The sequence below is a fragment of the Eupeodes corollae genome, chromosome 2 (genome assembly GCF_945859685.1).
Source record: "Eupeodes corollae chromosome 2, idEupCoro1.1, whole genome shotgun sequence".
In the NCBI taxonomy this organism is placed as follows: Eukaryota; Metazoa; Arthropoda; class Insecta; order Diptera; family Syrphidae; genus Eupeodes; species Eupeodes corollae.
In genome coordinates this window covers 52,011,511-52,026,543 of record NC_079148.1, presented here as the reverse complement: position 1 = coordinate 52,026,543, position 15,033 = coordinate 52,011,511, and the positions used below count along the sequence as shown (strand labels likewise).

The 15,033-nt window shown below is 31.8% G+C and overlaps 1 protein-coding gene across 1 annotated transcript in view; it reads right to left on the bottom strand.

Annotated features, from left to right (window-relative positions):
• The window catches only part of LOC129946934 (tyramine beta-hydroxylase), a 115,828-nt gene that overhangs the window by 44,296 nt on the left and 56,499 nt on the right, over window positions 1–15,033 (bottom strand). The window lies entirely within an intron of this gene.

Below are 15,033 nucleotides of genomic sequence, written 5' to 3'. Positions count from 1 at the left end.
ATCTACGGCAAGGGGCCATTTATAGTTGCTTTACTGTTGGAAACCATAAGTGAACATTTTCATTTTTGAGAAATTATGAAAATAGTAGCACTCCATCAGAACTAAAATTTATTTTAATTATTTTTTTGAACATTACATATGAGTTGTGTCAATTTTTGGAGTATAGTAAAATGTTACTTTATTTGAGTCTTTTAAAATATAAAATAATATATTTAAACTAACCAGCCAAATGTTTAGTATTTAAAATGTGTTAAAAGGTTTTAGCTTCTTTGAGTGATGATGAAAAGTTGTGGTATATAAATTTAACACATTCTTGTGGCCAAATATATTTTATTAGCTTGGTTTGAATAAAACCTGAAAATCGGTTTCTTTAAAACTCTGATAAGGTTTACATGAAATTAAATTAAAAATTATCTGTGGGCTTTCATATAAGGTGTGGGCTTTCATATAGGGTGTTCCTTTTTTTATTTTTTTTAAACTGAAAGCAACATAATGGTTTTTTTTTGTCAAAAAGGGAAAATTCGAGTTTTCTCAAAAACGGCCCAATAGCTATTTACAATAATAATTTGTTTGTACTGCTCTAGATGGTTACCGCGCATAGAGCCGTTATTAAGCCTTCTCTATTTTCTTAGAAATGAATTAACCTATTTTAATATTTTTTTTCTGAAATATCTCTTTGCACAATTTTTGTTTGGATTTTTAAAAGACATTACATTTTTTCTTCAAAATCCTGCATCTCGAAGACTTCAAACGAATTTATTTATCCCGTCAATTCAAACCACATCCCGTCGGTCGATTTGTCATCCTTAAAAGGTTTGTAGGTTTTAGTGTTTTGTTAAAAAAGTTATTAATTCAATTATTCTAAAGAAATTAAAAATAGCCAACAATATTTTGCATATGATGAAACAGTTTCAAAATCTGTTTTGTCGTTAACAAACTTTTAACAATTTTCTGTGAGATAAAATAAAATTGAAACCAATGTTTTGATTTTTTTAAAAGATATTTGAGTCGAAAATCAATGTTTACCAACTTTGATTAATATTTTTTTAGGTTTTTATTTTTTACAAAAAAACTGTCGTTTCGATTCTTCTTAAAATTTTACCAGATGTGTAAAACGTTATTTTTTGTTACACAAAATTGTTTTGGCGATGACGTAGTACTTACCAACGTACATACACACGCACGCACAGACATCTCTCTAAACATCTTTTAATTCAACTCTAGGAACCTAGAAACATGGACAGATTTCAAAATTTTCAATTTGACAAATGCTGATATGCGACCCACGCTAATAACTTCTCACTCATGTCCGTTTGATTATTTTACTAAAAGTTTAACAAAATATTAATATTAAAGTTGTATGCAAAAAAAATCTTTTTTTGTTCTCCTAATACTTAAGTCGAAAACTATTTGTTTACGGTTTTTTGTTGTTTTTGAAAGTTTTCGTGTTTTATAATTTGTTTCAATTTCAGTTGAATTTTTCTAAAAAACTAACTAAAAGTTAATAACAATATATGCATATTATGTTGAAATGACATCGGTTTGGAAAACCATTTTTAATGATTTTTTTAAAATTAATTCTTTTAAATATCGATTTGATTTTTCTAAGAATATAATCATCAAACCATAACAACAATATTTTGCATGAAAGGAAATAATTTAAATAATTTTTGAAGTTAATACCTTTTTTTTTAAATTTTTGTAGGTAATATAATTTTTCAAAAAAAAAAATAAATGTTAAAAACAAATCAAAGTCAAATGGGGTGGCGCAACAGTCCGTTGTGAACCAGGGCCTAGTGACTTACAACTCTCATCCATTCCTGTGTGCGAGTACTGTTGTCAGGAATGGAAGGGACCTACAATTTTAGGCCGAATCCGAACGGCTAGTTTGAGAAAGCACTCTTTCATGACAAGAATTACTCTTGAAGGATTTGTCAAATCCTCGCCAGAGGCAGTACCAGAGAAAATTATTTTTTTTTTAAATTAAGGTGGCACAGGCAGGGATTAAACCCAAGACCCCTTGCATGACGCACTTAAAATCATGCCACGGTTAAAAACAATTTCTTCAATAATATAAAATAAGTTTGAAGGCCATATCGTTAAGTGTTACAAAGATATTCCAACCAATCGTTTCTTACCAACTTTAAGTAGTATTATTTTTTTAAAAGTCACATATTTTTTTATAAAATTTTACCAGATGTCAAAAATTTAATAAAAAATTTAAGCAGATTTAATATAAATTGTCCTTTTTTTTTATTTATAAAAAATCCGTCAATTGATTTTTTTTCAAAAATTTGTATTGAACTTGAAAGTGGTATTGTTTTGAGAGATATTTTCGTTCAACCAAATTTTGTACATTTTATTTTTAAATTGTTTCAATTAAAAAACCACAAAATTACTTTTTGAAAGTCCTTTCTGCATCATTTGGTGTCATTATCTGTAAAGCTAAATTCATTTGAGACCGATATTTTTGTCGATTCTTGAGGTATGGGAAAAGAAAAAAGGTTCCCAAACGTAAACGTATAAACGCACATATGGGTTAAAATTTCATATTTAGGTTCTATTGACCTTGACATGTCAAGAAATGTTATACTTTTACATTTGACAAATCTGACCGACTACAATAACGTTCTATGAGCGAAATTAATAAGTTAAAGTTTTCTTAAGAAATTAAATGGCAGTCAAATTATTTACGAATTTTTTTATAATTTACAGGCACTCAAGGGGTTATTAGTACCCTTTATGTGTTTATATTTAAACACATTGCGAGCATTAGGAAAATAGGGAAGGATTTAAAATTAGATACCGGTGCACATTGGTCTTAAAGTTCTGAACATCAAAATGGAGGGAAAAACAGAGTTGGCTAAAGCATTCTCGATGTGCGATTTAAGAAAGAATCTCAATAGTTGACAGTACGCCCGAAATTGAGCTCAAGGTCAAACTGATGAGTATTCCTGGAAGTACGAGTATTTCGACTGAATCGTTTGAGGGGTGGAATGCAACTGGCTAGCTTGACAGAACATTGTTTGTAAAAATGTCGATAAAACAACGAAAGGCATGAAACGTTGCGGCGGTGTTCTAGCGATGTAAATATTTCGATTATAGTTCTATCGGCTATCAATTTTATACCAATTTTTGTATTCTATCCAGGAGATTTTTAAATCGTAAAATTTGTGTTTTATTTTCAAGCTAAATTTTTGAATGCAGGGTAAGGTTTGTGTGACCAATTTTATTTCGTATAATTGTTAAATCTATAAATATTTGCAAATCAGGCCAGAAGATATATTTGTCTGGCCTAGTTTCAATTTCTTGTGTTTTTCTTTCTATTCCTGTCTAGAACATTTCTGGCTTACTTTCCAATTTGAAAAAGAATTCTAACTTTGCTCGAAAATACCTTCAAAATGATGATAGAAATTAGAATGTTTTTTTTTGTTTTATTTTTTTTGACAAGTAATTTTTTAAAAACTGTGTGCATTTATTATTTTAAATTATTACTAGGAACAACTTTACATGAAAATAACATAATAAAATTTTGTGTGTGGTTTTAGGTAATGGTGTTCCAAAAATACTGCAATGTTTTAAGAAAAATAACTTAGTCAAAGTAGAATTGAGTTTAAATCCAACAATATTTTGTTGAATATTTATTTTTTTTCTGTTTTTTGATTTTCTCTAAAATATAATATAAACAATTGTTTAAATTATAAAACTTTGTCAAAATATTTTTTATGAAAAGCATCAGTATTGCTTATTTTAGCCAATAGAGTATTTATACAAGTTCGTAGTAATTCTTTAAATCAAACTGAAATTTTTTAATATTTATTCTTTTCGTAACTGATAGCTCATAAAATTATTAAGTAATTTCGCTGTCAGAAAAAAATCAGTTTTACAGAATCGTTAGTTAAGTTATAAAAACACTTAAAGACTAGTTGGTTTGCTTTGATCATAGAATTTCATGATTTAAAAAATCTAGATTTAAGGAATCACACTCATATGCCTAGTGCCAAAAAAAATCATACATAGTCAGAGTCACTCATCCAAGAAATCACTGCAGTGCTATTTCCACAGAACACAAACAGAAAGGATAAAAACTGTTTGCAAAACCCCTTCGGTGTTTCTAAACGGACTACCAAAATAAAAAAACTAACACCCACTTTCCTCTATGGGCTATATGTACCTATATAAACAATCTGGGTTATCAAATGCCCGCTCTCAGCCACTGCAACATTGATGTAAGACAGACAAGATGAAATATATATGAGATTGATTTAACCAATATCCCTAACGTAGTTTGATGGTCTACTCCAATTCTGCTGCTGGCTCTGGTATCACAATTCAACCGCTGCCGTTGTTCTGCCAAGTTCGACCACAATATCTGCCCATCACATGGAAGGTGATTAAATTTTGATGAAATCCAACGCAAAACATCCTTTTGCCCATTCTCTCGTCCTGCCGGCCGGCAGCCTCCTCCCGCCCGTGCCATCCCATAGGTACAGCACATTCATCTAACAGCTGTGTTTCGTTGTATTGTATATAAATATAGTATAGAGCCACTGACTTCCGATGCGATGGAAGTCAAACTTTGTGACTGTGTATTCCTTCAAAGTTTACCACCATAGGAGGACTTTTGCTTGCCACCCCAGCTCCAACATCATCCCCATTCCTTCCCACTTCTGTATGCCCCATCGGGAGCCACAATATTTTTCCAATAAAATGTTGATGGCAATTTTCGGGTCAAATTTTGAACACCATGCTGACAACCTGTTGTGTTGGCAAAGTGCTCAGGGTGTTTTTAAGATTGAAATTATAATTAAATCCTTGAAAAGTGATGACGATGATTTTTGGGGAAGGAGCTATATTGTGGCTGTTTCTACAACCCACAACAAATTCTCACTAAAACTCGTTGTTGTATATCAGTAGGTTAGCGTTAGGTACATTATTGTCTAAAATTCGTTTTACATCTCGAAGCGACGGACGACGACGGACGACCGACGTACGCAACGCGAACGTTTGGTGTTTAAATTAGATTCAAAGCCTCGCGCGTCCTTTTTATTATTTTTTGTTTAAATTAACTTAATTTATCAAATTTGTTTTGTACGAACACAAAAAATACATTTTGGTCTTCCCTAAAGAGTATATACCGTAAGCAATAGCCAACATTATAGTATTGGTGCATTATTTGACTATATATAAATTCTGATGGTGTTGGAAGTGGGTTTTGGGAGGAAACTTAATGAGCGAAACAATTTCCAATTTCAAGGTATGCTCCGGGTAATTACAATTTTGTAATATTGTTCTTTAAAGCACAATTAACGAACAATGATTGTCAATTAATGAGTTGTTCATTGGAAAATAATTTATTGTTTAAGTGTAACGGTTGACTTTTTGAAAAACACAAACACACCCAAAGCAAGTGACAAGCTTAAAATCTAGATATAAATTTATCCTAGAGAATGCGAGTGAAACTAAGTGCGAAATGTACCATCAGCTCTAACTCCAATAAAATATAGATTGAAATTTATTCAAAATGGTTTTTAAGCATTTTGTTTTCGAAGGGGTTAATTAAGCAATTCCAGTAAATCCTTTGAAAACTAAAAAGACTAAAAGAACGATAGGGTTATAGCAAGATGGAGAGGGAGATATATGATAAAGGAGAGAAAATATGAATATTTATACAGAGGAATAATTTGTTAAACCTTTTCCTTTGGCAAAAATGCCCCCAAGGAAAGTTCCCATCTTCTCTATAAAAGCAGGGGTGTTTGTGTGTGGTTGTGGTAGTAGATATTGTATAGAACGATATATGAGAATGTATATGTAGAAATAACTTTGTGGGGTTTCGGTATGAAATTATCAGAATATTTCAATGGTATGAGGAATGTTCTTTTGATGTCATTTAAATAATGAAAAGGTTTTGAAATGATATCTTATCTTTACTATCTCTATGACCTAGCTAAAAGATAGATGTGTATATATTTAAGTAAAGGCGCTTTTGTATAACAACTGTGTGCGGAGTCACCACAAATTAGAATGCCATAAACCTTCTTTACTCGGCCCTTTTCAACAAAAATCTTAGAAATTTGATCTTTTAGATTAAATACTGAAAGGTCTGAAAGGAAATTTCAAAATTCCATTATGAAAGATGATTAAAAAAAAGTAATGAGGTGCGTTAAGACGGTGCCATACCTCACAAACTAAAAGGGTATAAAAAGGTAGATTAACTGGTGTAGTGAGATGAAATGTTATATATCAGAGAGTAAGGAGACATTAATCTAAACGAAATTAAAATATTTTTAATGTCAGAGTACGATTTCAAATCAGGATTTGGGTTTCAGACACAAAGACTTATTTCAAAAAAAGAGATATGAGTGTTTTTTTGGAACTTATAAGGTTTATATGGTTAAAAAATTAGTTTATAAAAATGCAAGTCATCAATAACATAAAAGAATATTTTTGTCATTTTTTCGATTTTTAACCGACCTTGGAGGTCGGAATTTTTAAAAAGTTTGTTAAAGGCACTGAAAGATTAAATTAAGACCGCTTGAATATAAAAAAATATGAAAATATTGCATAATTTGTTTAAGAGGATGTTATGTCTTAAATAATCGTACAACTACGCAAGCAACTGCCATAATTTGAAGAGACTGGATTGGTTACAGATATTGTAAGGCCTATGCATCATCGTTTCAATATCAGGAATTAGGTCTGTCTGACGGCACATTATGGCGTATTGCATTTGGATCTACACCTGGATCCATATAAAGTCCTGCTCATACAACAACTGAAGCTACCTGATCATTCACAACTTCGTTGATACGTTAAATTGGTTCTTAAACAACAGGCAGTGGACGGCGATTTTTCGAACAAAATTTTCTTCAGCGACGAAGCATATTTCTCACTCGGTGCGTATGTTCATTAAAAAATTGTGGTATTTGGGTTTCTGAGATTCCTCAAGTAATTGAAGAGAGACCATTACAGCCACAAAAAGCCACTCTTTGAAACTTTTAAAACTTTCTAAAATTTGCCAATTATGGTATCTCTTCCAAAATTATTTTTATTTTGAAGGCATTGTATGAAAAAGATGCTATTTTTGTGTGGAACGGTGAAACCCTATCTGAAGAATTCAGGTCTTCAATGGGTCTAAGGCAAGGATATTCGTTGAGTACCCTTCTATTCACACTTTTAATTGATGATATTGTCGAGTCCCTCGGAACAGGCGTGAAATATGCTGAGGAGAGCATTCCAGTTTTCCTGTATGCGGATGACATCGTCATATCCGAGTCTCCTGATCAACTACAAGAAATGATCTCTAGATTGGAAGAATACAATACTTGGAACCTAGCAGTCAATCTGAGCAAATCAAAAATTAATTTTGTTTAGAAAAGGTAGGATGAGATATGCTCCTAACGAGGACTGGAAATACAAAGGAGAAGAGGTCAGTATCGTGAAAGAAATTAAGTATTTGGGGATGATAATATCGAGGAACCTGTGCATGAAAAAACAAGTGAAAGAAAACTCCAGGAGGCAAAAGCAGCCATAAGCATATCGTGGAAAAATGTATTGCAAATAAAACTATTCACCACTCTGACAAATATAAATTATTTCAAGCCGTATCAAAGTCTATTATGATGTACTGTGCAAAGAGTATGAGGATGTCGAAAAACTACTCCGGTTCTTTTTAAAACGAATTTTCGCTCTTCCTTCAACTACGCCGAACTACATACTACATATTGAAACTGGAAATCCACCGATGTTTATCGACACACCGATTTTGATTATGTTGTAAAAATACTTCAAATGGATGCGTTAAGGCTAGTAAACAAAGTTTTGAAGAAAAAATATTGCTCATTTTCTAGGATCATGTCCAATTCTACAAGAAATTCGACGCGATGTTTTTGGCACAAATCGATTGCATGTTAAAGAAGTAATAGAGATTTTAAAAGACATGTTGGGCTGGAACAAGCTTTATACATTTATTCGAACTGCGATGACTTATAGAAATAGAATCAGAACGGAATGCTTTTGATTGTCGTAAATTCATCATCTAATTTATAATGTTTTAAATGCACTTTTTATTACTATGAGGGCGAAGAAAATAATTTATAAATTAAATTAAATACAATTTGTATTCAATTATCTGTCAATTTGACCGACGGTTTCAAAACTAGGTCTTAAAAACTTCTAAATATTATAATTGTAAACCTGAATTATTATAATAATAAAGTCTTTTATAATCTAATCTAAATCTGATACGCCTTTCGGTTCAGAGGTGTGATTGGGTCTTAAATTTTTTGAAAACCACGATGGAACGACTGTGATTGTCAATTCGGGGCGATATACTATGATAACCGGCTTTATTTTTTACAGCTATTGAAAAATACGACTTTGAGTAAATGTGATTGCAACAAGACGGTGCTACATGCTACATAACTATAACGAATATGGCTTTATTACAAGAGACATTTATTTCCTAACTAGCCACCAAGATCATGTGATTTGAAACCTCTGAACTTTTATGTGAGGGGCAACACGAAAGGCAGTTTTTATGCAGGTAAACTTTAAACTCTTGAGCACTTAAAAAAGTTGTTAGTTTAATAATTCTTAAAAACTCTAAAATTATCATCAATATTTTGTATATAAAGAAATAGTTTAGTTTGAAAATCTGGTTTTATTAAATAGATTTTTATTCGAAAACAATTTTTTACCAATTTTAGTAGCATTTCGTAAATTTTTACAAATTGGATGAATGAAATTAGTTTGAGAGATATCAAGAACCGAATATCAATTTTTACCAAATTTTGGTATTTTTTTTATAGATTTTATTTTTTTTTATGAAAAAACGGACTGTTGGATTTTTATAAAAAAATACTGAATATCGAAAACAATATTTTGTGTAAAATAAAATAAATTTGAAGATTTTATATCGATCTACAAATATCGAGCCGAAAGTAAATATTTACCAAGTTTTATTGTTTTTTTTTTAGGTTTTCATTTTTTATAAGAAAACTGTCAATTAGATTCTTCTCAAAATTTTATTGCAAGTTGGAAAAATATTTCTTATAAGTGAAAATTAGTTGGAAGCCATAATCTCAAATTTTGTAAAAGATAATTGAGTAGAAAACCAATTTTTACCAAGTTTTATTAATTTGTTTGTTTAGTTGTTTTTTTTTATAAGAAAACTGTCAATTAGAATTTTCTCAAAATTTTACTGAATGTTGACAGCAATATTTTTGAAAATATAAAAGTAGTTTAATGTCAATATATCAAAGTTTTGAAAAGATATTTGAGTGGAAAATCAATTTTTACCAACTTTTGTAAATTTTTTTTTTAGGTTTTTATATTTTGTAAAAAAACTGTCAATTCGATTTTTCTCAAATTTTTTCCGGATATTGACAACAATATTTCTTATAAGATAAAATAAGTTTAAAGGTATAATCCTTAATTTTTTAAAAAGGAAATTTGCTTTGAAAATCAATTTTTACCAACTTTTGTTAAATTTTCTTTTAAGTTTTTATTTTTTTGTAAAAAAAAACTGTCAAAGCGATTTTTCGCAAAATTTTACCACATTTCAAAAACGTTTTTTTTTTTTCGTTGCACAAATTTGTTTTGCAGATGAAGTAATTTTTATTCGTAAAATTTTCGAGGTGACAAATTTTTTTCAGTTTTTTAGGTTTATAAAAAATTCGTTTGTTGGATTTTTTTTTTTCAAAAATATACTGGGGTATCACGTTACAATATATAATATATAATTTTATTCAAGTCTCTAGCATCATTCATGTTCAAATTTTTTTTAAACTGCTATGGTAAACAAACCACCCGCCCCATTTTCTTGAGAGCCCTAGCTGTATCTTTCTGCATTATTATCGTATAACAAAATTTATTTGAAGTCGATATCTCTTTTGGTTATTGAGCTATGGTCGACAAAAAAAAGTTGCGAACGCACAGACATCTTTCTAAAAATCTTTTATTTTGACTGAAGGGACATTGAAACGTTGAGAAATGTCAACATTGAAACGTTGAGAAATGTCAACATTTTTAATTCGAAAAATCGGACCTATTACAAACATTCATATGGGAAGTTAAAAATATGAAAAAAGTTATTTAATATGTTTTTTATTTTTTTGTGTGGAATGCAACTGGCTAGTTCAACAGAACATTGTTTGTAAAAATATCGATAAAACAACGAAAGGCATGAAACATTGCGGCGGTGTTCTAGCGATGTAAATGTTTCGATTATATTGATCGCCTATCAATTTTAAAGCCCTTTTTGTATTCTATCCAAGAGATTTAAACTTGTTTTAGGGGCACCTGCCCAGACATGCGAATTATATTCAAGCTTTGGACGGATGAAGGCTTTGTAAATTACAGCCAGATCAGAAGGGGTGAAAAATTTCTTGCACCGTCGGAGAAATCCTAAGCACCTGGCAGCATTTTTGGCAATATCAAATATATGATCGTTCCATAAAAGGTGATCTGTGATACACATACCAAGTACTGACAGTTGATTAGTTTCTTGGATGCAAGTGCCACTCATAGATAGTGGCATCGGGGGTATGTTACGCTTTAACGACAGGAGACAGCATTGAGTTTTCGAAGCATTAAATTCTACACGGTTTTTGATTTCCCATTGTACAATGCTGTCAAGATCAAAATTTAATGAGCTTATCATACGCTGCCGTTGAAGTTCCACATCCGAAGGACAAGGATGTGAATCTATAAACGAGTATGAGAAGCTGATGGTAGTGTCATCGGCGAAACAGGTTAATGGATTAGAAGTGGCAGACATAAGATCATTTATGAATATAAGAAAGAGTGTCAGAGACAAAACGGAGCCCTGGGGAACACCAGCATTTATTTTAAGAATTTCAGTTTTGTAACCATCCAATACAACTTGTATTGAACGGTTAGAAAGGTAATTTCTAATCCAACGAAGAAGAGATTCATCAATACCAAAAGCACGCATTTTCGATAAGAGAGCTTGGTGCCAAACTCTATCAAATGCTTTTGAAATATCAAGTGCAATAATCTTACTTTCTCCAAAACGATGTAAAGATTTGTTCCACTGTTCGGTGAGATGGACCATGAGATCACCAGTGGACCTATTGCTACGAAAACCATACTGTCGGTCATTAAGAAGCTTCCGTTCTTCGAGATATTTCTTGAGCTGATAATTAATCAGCGTTTCCATGACCTTGGAAAGAAGGGACGTGAGTGCTATTGAACGATAGTTAGAGGGAGAGGAGGATTCGCTTTTTTTAGGGACAGGCTGGACAAATGCTATTTTCCATCCGCTCGGAAAAAGACCTGTAGAGTAGGAAAGATGGAAAAGTTTACGCAGTGGTTTTGCCAGCGATGAAGAACACCTCTTCAGAACAATTGGGGAGATACTATCCGGGCCAGCGGATTTGTGTATGTCAAGGTCTTTCAGTACTCTTGCAACTGCACGAGTGCGAAAGAAGATTCGTCCCATTGAATCATTTACGCTCTCAAGAACAGGAGGACTCATGACACTTTCCGGTAGCGTCGAATCAACAGCAAACTGTGCTGCAAGCAAATTGGCTTTATCAATCGAGCTTACATAGGGAGTGTCATTGTGGACGAGCGTTGGAACCGAGGATGACGTGGTGTTTCGTACGTTTTTTACAAATGACCAGAAATGTTTACTACCTTTGGGACATTGTAGTATTTTTTGCCTAAATTTCTGATCATGCAAAAATTTGGTTCGACGAATATGACCATTACATGTCTTTCTAGCTTGTTTGAACTTATTCCGGTGTTCCTCAGTCGGGTTGGCTTTGTAACAACGGAAACTTACATCTCTGATCCTAATAACCTCTTTACAGTTCGAATCAAACCATGAGTTCTCTTTGGGTTTGATAGATTTTACCCTGTTCGGGATAAAATTTGAATTTCTGTCCAGATTTGGACTTCGATATAAAAAACATGTGTGGATGATGTGTTTATTTACCGTGAATTTTAACCACATGAAGTTAAAGTTTGTGTTAGAGCACAAACCATATTGTGGCTGGAGTTGGTATGCAACATCATTTCTTATATATACGGCTAGTCCATGATGAGGAAAAACTTTTACTTTTGAAACCGCAAAATGGATAACCCTGTAGTAACGCTTACACTGTGTCTTAAAACCCTTTGAGTGTGGTCTACTTATAACAAATCTTTTTACAAGATTTTCAATTCTAAAAACATTTGCCAATTTTTAGGATAATCTTATGTTTGTTTTTATTTTTTGGATACAATTATTAAATTGGTAATTCTAAAAAAATTAGCAGATGTCGGAAACATCATTCATTTTTTGTATTTTCTATTTTATATACAAAAAAAAACTGTAAGGTGGATTTTTATAAAACATCAAATATGTCATTTAAATGTGAAGCATAAGAAAGGGAAGTAAAAAAAATGCTTATACGACCAAGTGTACCTCCCTGTTTTTCTACATTGTACGTAAATTACGGCACTATATTACTTCGTTCGAATAAGTTTGGATTCCAGTTTTGGTGAACAGGAATATTCCATGACCCTTAGTATCCACATACATATATATATCAAAACAGTTCAATTAGCTCAACTAATTGAACAGTTTTCAAAAAATATCAGACACACCATTAGTTTTTTTTTGCAAAATTTAATTGAAAGAAAATCCATTTCAACTCGTAAAGCTTATATACAATCCATATTTGTCCCAACCTAAAAGCATCATTTATCATTTCTATATATGTTACTTTAGGTACATATGTACATATTACCATAAACGTGCTAATGTTCTTTTTCATCGTATATATGTACAATATTGGTATGTTTGTGTAAAATTTGCTTACTACAAAATAGACAAATATCCAAAAAGCCATAATGAATCATCATTTTTTTCTTCACTCCTCCTGCACCCCCTCATCTTCTCTCACCATCATCATACATATTCCTGCCCAAATATTGTAGTATTGTGCACTCACTTAGAACTCGTAGTCCTTATAAATGTTGTGGAAAACTCATTCGAACCTTAGGACCCTTCCCTATCTCTATCCACTTTACCTACCTAAGTATACTATAGACTGTTACCTTAATAGTTCCCCTTTATACACAAAAGCAAACAGGTCCTTTTTCAACAAAGCACCCTTAAGCTGTGATCATATCCACATAGTATATATTACATTCATACGGAGTGAACATTGTTACACAAAATATACACAATAATGAAGTAGCAATAACAATAAATGTTAAATGCGTTAAAAGACTAAGCGGAGGCTTAAATTCACGGTATTTGAGCTTATGTAGATATAATGTAGATATGATAAAATTGTGTATAATTTTAGGAGCTTTTTCAGCATTCAAGGCCAAAACTTTTGAGTTGGCATTTTACATTTTAAGGGGCTATATTATGAGTATGAGTATATTCTAAAAACTTAGTGTTTTGCATTAATTACTCGTTCTTCGGTCGTTGGTCGTTGGTCCCAACACGGAAATAATTTAATTCCACAGTGTGTGGTTTTGTGCGGCAAACCAAAAGATATATTAGCTCGATTGGAAAATGTCAAACCACATGTTCATAATAGATGTTGTGGTCGATAACTGACTTAAACCGTATAGAACTATGGTCCCTTTTTTGCTAATTGTATTTGTATTAACAGCACATGTTCAATTTATATTCTAACACTTTGTCCGCACCCTTACCCGTAGTCGTATGTATATATCGCATACCTATGCTAAAATTTAGCCTCGGAGTCCGGTTTCATGCGGTCGTTATGGTTTGGTTCTTGGGTCCTTCGATGCTGTAATCTCAAGTTCAAGCGAAAGAAGGATCCAAATTTCATTGTATGTATTTGGAATTTTTGTTTGCTATCCTTTTTCCTTTATGGTGTTGAATTGTAGAAGATGAATTTGATGTCATCGCCTCTGAATCACAAGGAAACACATGCTTTAGCGCCAAAAAATGGTTAACTCGGATTATGTGCTCCACATTTACATATACGAAGATGGATAATGTGAAAATTTTCTTGGCTACTCGTATCATGTTCCTCGCTCCTACATACATATCTGTGTATCTAGTCAATGACTACGACTACGAGGACTCCCTTATTTCTTCCATGACCTTTATTATATTTTTTTTCAAATTTATTTTTCATGGCTTTCTCAGTTTGGGCCAAAAAATCTGATGTAGACAATGTCGAAATGGTGCTTTTGGTATATAAGTAATCGATAGTTTGAAGGACAACAAAACGAGGATGGTATATAGCTAGAATAAGACCAAATCAATTGTACCATAGGTACATACATACATATATACGATTGCAGGGGATTTGTCTTGAGTTTCAACCAGCAGCATTTAAATTATGATCAAATAATAAATGAGTTGTTGTTATCCAATAGGACAACATGTGCGCGCCTGAAAGAAGATTTGTTTTGATTTTTTGTTTTTTAAATTGCTATGCACGTTTTCAAAATCGTTGTATATTATTATGAAACTCTCAAAACGGGTCAAGTTAGTTATGCTGCTGATGATGATTGATGATGATCCCTTTTGAATCCATCATTTTTATTTACAAAAAGGAGAATACAAAACATTTCATCTTGTTGAATTTAAATCAAACCAGGAGGTCAAATATTTTTGGAAAGCTGTTACTGCACGAAAATAAATAATTATAACTGAATTTTATTTTTCGAAACAGAATACAAAATAATATGTATTTGCATTCCTATTTCAAATTCAAGATTAGATTTTATTAAGAACTTTAAGGGGTAACAGAACGAAAATCATCGATAAAAAATATTGATGACAGTTTACCTATAATTGTTATGACACTTTTTTGGATTTTAACTTCGTTTCAAATAATCATTTTTAGAACAGTGTTTTGCCTAATCATTTGCAGTTTAAAAAGAGGCTGGGATGCGGCACACACTGAGAACTTCCAATCCTGTCTGTCCATTTGTCTTGCTTAAAAGTTTGTAGGTTTTGGTGTTGGGTTTAAAAAGTTGTCAGTTGAATTATTCTTAAAAATTTAAAAATTACCAACAATATTTTCCATA